The sequence below is a fragment of the Gavialis gangeticus genome, unplaced genomic scaffold (genome assembly GCF_001723915.1).
Source record: "Gavialis gangeticus isolate Ggan-Ray unplaced genomic scaffold, GavGan_comp1, whole genome shotgun sequence".
Classification (NCBI taxonomy): Eukaryota; Metazoa; Chordata; order Crocodylia; family Gavialidae; genus Gavialis; species Gavialis gangeticus.
In genome coordinates, this window is record NW_017729025.1 from 127,470,560 (window position 1) to 127,475,122 (window position 4,563).

General features: G+C 59.0%; 1 protein-coding gene across 1 annotated transcript in view; it reads left to right on the forward strand.

The window, feature by feature from the left end:
- KIAA1549L (KIAA1549 like) overlaps positions 1-4,563 on the forward strand; it is a 360,085-nt gene that overhangs the window by 331,531 nt on the left and 23,991 nt on the right. The window lies entirely within an intron of this gene.

Sequence of the window (4,563 nt, forward strand, 5' to 3'; positions counted from 1 at the left end):
GGGGGGGGGGGGTATGTGTATGGTGGGGTGTAAGGTGTGTGTGTGTGGCGTTTGTGAGCTGTGTGGCTGCATGTGTAGGGGAGTGTAGGGTAGGTTTTGGGGGTGTGGGTGTGTGTGGGCAGGGTGTGGATATGGTTGTGGGTGTGAGGGAGGGTAAAGGTAGGGTGCCCACCTGTCCCTAATTGGGAGGGACAGTCCTGAAATGGGAACGTCAAGTTCCGGTCCTGGGATGCATGACTCTGGAGAAGCATTTGTCTAGATTTGCAGTGTCCTGCAGGGATCTGGGTTTGGGAAGCAGCAGGTTTCCCTTTGCAGGCTGCTTGGGGCTGATGGGGTGGGATGCAGGGGGCGCCATGTGTATGTGTGTGCCTGCTGGGAACACAACCAGGCAGCATGGAGAGCAGCTCCCTGCAGATATGTCTATGTTGGGGGAGAGTGGGTGTGAGGGGGTAGGAGGGGCAGATTTAGGCCCCCACGGTGAGGGATGGAGTGAAGCAGGGGCTAGGGGTGCTGCCCAGTCAGGGCACTGTATGGGACATGGGGCCAGGGTGGGGAGTGGGATGGAGCCATGGGAGGCTTGTGCAAGGGGTAAAGGGGAAGATAGGGGGCACGTGCCGCCCAGATTTGTGCATGGGGTGGGGGTAGATGCGGGCAGCTTGCTGTGGCTGCTGCCCTCCCCCTGGGAGTCCCATGCTGGTCATGTTGCCATGGTAAGGTGCCCCCTGCCCACCTGGCAGCAGCAGGGGCAGCAATGATTCAGAGTTGTGCCTCCCACTGCTGCTGGGCAGGCAGGGGGTGTGCAGCTGGTGCAGGGCTCCTGGAGAGAAAGGCAGCAGTGTGGGGAGCCCTGAACCTGCAGCAGGCAGTCCACATTGCCCCTTTGTGTCTACAACAGCCCACATGTGTCCCACCTTTCCATTTTGAAAAAGGTGGTTACCCTAGGTGGGGGGGCCACCCTAGGTAGGGGAGGCCTAGGTGGTGCACCTTAGGTGTCCCACACAGATGCAGCCACCAGGTGGCATGTGGCTTCAACCAGTTCCAGGAAATGCACATGTCGGCAAGGAGTGGAGCCAGGCTAGCCTGCTTCTATCATGCGGGGCTCCTTGCAGCTCACGTACAGCTCCTGGGACTTGCGCACCACCGGGGTGAAGTCCCGCATGATGGAGCCTATGGTCTGGCCCTGCTCCCTGTCACCATGTTCAGCTCCCGGGACTCCACTGGGAAGCAGGGAGCAGGGCTCCCTGCCACTTCCAGCAGAGTCTTGGGAGCTGCATATGGTGGCAAGGAGTAGGGAAGGCAGCTAGCCATAGGCAGTGGAAAGCTGGGGCTAATGGGGCTTATCCCCCCACAAATGTGGGGCAGCAGTGGCAGCACAGAGGGCTGCAGGGCAGCCTGGGCATGGGATCTGGGCAGCTCCACCAGGAGATGCGCACAGACATGAAGCCGCAGCCAGGATCACAGCCTGTCGCAGGGACAGGCAATTATTTTGGGCAGAGGGCCGCTTACCCAGTTTTGGCAAGCTGTCGAGGGCTGCATGAGTAGCCCCAGCCCTTGACTGGTGCCCTCCCCCTTGTTACCATCTTGGGACCAATGTCTCAGAGCCATGGCTAGTGGGGCCAAGAGTGGGGCACAGCCTTTCAAGGGTCTGTGGAGCCAAGCTGGGCTGCACCAGCAGGGAGAGGGGGAACTGGCCCAGCTCCATAGAGCCCCTGCTGGCTTGGACCCTGTACTCCTGCCACCCTGCTCTGGGCCACGCTGGCGCTGGCCCTGGGACACTGGTGTGGACCCCGTGCATCCTTTCACTCCCAGTGCCCCCTAGCCCTGCAGTACAGGAGTGGGGTGGTTCTGGGCTTGCCCGTTGGGGCTGTGCATGGCGGCAGCAGTTTCAGTCCCCCTGCTTGCCACGCTGGGCAGTGTTTGCCACCGCCATCTCTGGGCTGCCCAGCGTGCAAGCTCCGGGCGGGCAGCAGCAGCAGCCTGGGGCTGCCTGTGCCTACTCAGGACAGCCCCATGTGGGCTGCGAGTGGCTGCAGCAGGGAGTGCCGGCCACGGGGTGGGCAAGGGTCTGCTTTTCCCTGTGCTGAGCTTTTCCCTGGGCTCCTTCCCTGCCATCCCCACTCCTTACCTGAGGTTCCAGCCGGGGCGGCCATGTGGTCCCAGGACAGAAGACCCTGCTGGGACTTCTGGATGGGGGGGTGGGGCCAGGGAGGCCCTGCTGTTGGGGGAGCCTGCCAGGTTTCCCCTGGGTCCTACTGCACCTGGTTCCTGTCATTTTTGACAGGAACCAAAGACAGATAAACATTAATTTTCTAAATTTTTAGGGACCCATTGGGCCAGATAGAATGGTCTCATGGGCCGGGCCCTGGGCTGTATTTTGCCCACCCATGGCCTGGCGGCATGTGGAGCACTGCCCACCACAGCAGGCAAGTCTGTGAAGGGGAACGGGTAGATCGAGGCCCTCACAGTGAAGAAGGGAGTGGGGCAGAAGCAGGGGCAGGAGGTGGGGTGAATGGGGCCTGGGGTGGGTCGTGGGAAAGTCGGAGACTGGGCAGCTCATTCAGGGGTGCCGGGGGGCGGTCCTGCCACTATGTGCACCCCAGGGGTGGCATGGGGGGCACATGACCCCCAGATTTGTGCATGGGTCAGAGGTGCACTGCCACTTTGGGCTGGGGCTCTGAGCCCCGCTGTCACTGCCTTGGGAGCTGTATGATGCCATGTGCCTGCTACCGCCAGGTTGTGCCACGTCTCCTGCCTGCTTGGCAACAGCAGGCACATTGTGTTGCGTGGCTCCTGAGGCAGTAACAGCGGCAGTGGGGCACAGAGCTCCCGCCTGCAGCAGCAGCCCACTTTCAGCCTGCACACAGTTCTGGAGGGCACATACCCTCTGAGCCTCCCCCGGGGAGTGCACAGCGGTGGGAGACCCCTGTACTGCTGGATAAGCTGCCCAGGCTCCAACCAATCCATGACTTGTCCCAGGGCCCCATTCACCCCAGCCCCTGCCCCTACCTGTGCCCCAGTCCCTTCCTCACTATGGAGGCCTTAATCTGCCCCCCCCGACACCTCTTCCCTCTCCCTCTGTCCCTTATCCTCCACAGACTTACCTGCTGGGTAATGTGTGTGTGTGTGTGTCTGTCTGTGTGTGTACTCAGCCTCCCCTGCAAATAATGTTTTCTCCCTCTGCCTAGGCAGCTAGCTCCATAGCATGGGGCTTCCCCCTGGTAGTGTGCGAGTCCCAGGAGCTGCATGTGAATTCATGGGTGTCTGGTGCCTCTTGAGTCCCCTGGTGGCCAATCCCACTGACTGGGGGAAGAGGGGTGCCCCGGGGGCTGATCCCACTGGCCTGGGTGGGGGGACCAATCTCACTCACAGTCAAAGCGGCCATGCTGCTTCTGGAACTCTGGCAGTCACTTCTAGAAGTGGCACGGCCACTTTTACTGGCAGCCCTGCTCCCCAGCTGGTGCTTGCAGGGGGACACTGGTGCTCCCTCTTGCCCTGCCACCCGCTGGCTACACAGGGAGCGTGGCCTGACAGGGGGTGCAATGGCACTCTCAGGGGGTTCATGTGCACTCCCATGTACCCACTACGCATCGCCCCTGTGTGAACTGAAGGGATACCCCATGCAATGGAACTGGGCCAACCCAGGCTCTGTGTTTCTGCTGCTCCACTGGGCATGGGCCCCAGATCCTGGGCTCCATGCTTCCACCAGCCCCACACTCCATGCTCCTGCACAGCTGCAGCTTCCCCATGCCCACTGTAGCAGGGACCCAAGGAGGAGCCTCTGGGGGTGGGAGAAGCTGAGTAGGTCCCCTGGCAGCTGCAGCAGTGGCAGCAGCAGCCCTGCCTGGAAGCTGTGTGTGCTGGCTGGGGCTGGGGCTGGAGCCCTCCCGTGCATGAGGGTGGGAGCGAAATACGTGGGCTGGGTGGGGTACAGTTAACTGGTGGGTGCCCACATGCCAGATGAAATTGCCTGGCTGCCTGGATGTGGCCCGTGGGCTATATTTTGACCACCCCTAATCTAATAACTGATTGAATCAGCTTTAGACAAGAGCGCCAAAAAGTTCTGTTGAAGTGCCTGATCTATACAGACGCTGCAGAGCTGGGTCAAATTAATTTACTGCTGCTTCCGCTAAAGCATGGGGGTTTGGGTTTTTTTTTCATGTCTGTCAGCAGCCTGAGTGTCAAACAAGAGATTCAGTCTGAGTGTTAGGTGGAGTCAGATGCTGTTATTATTTCCAAACTATTTTCATTTGTTTCAAAGTTGTGACTAATCATATTTGTAGCAAGACAAAAAGTTCAAGATAATGCTGACAAAACCTCATGCTTCCAGGCTTGTGCCTTGGGTCACAAAACCTTTTCTTCCATGTACAAATAGCTTACTCTCCAGCTAAACTAAAGATGAAATCCAGTATTGCTAGGGGCAAGATGCCTGATTTCATGGCCCAGTGGTTTGGAGCTATGTTTCTCTGAATTGCTTTGATTTTTAGGAGTTATTTGGGACAGCATTGTATGTTCTGCTTTGAGTAACTTTGTTATCTTGTCTAGCAGAAAATTAAAAGGGGTGGC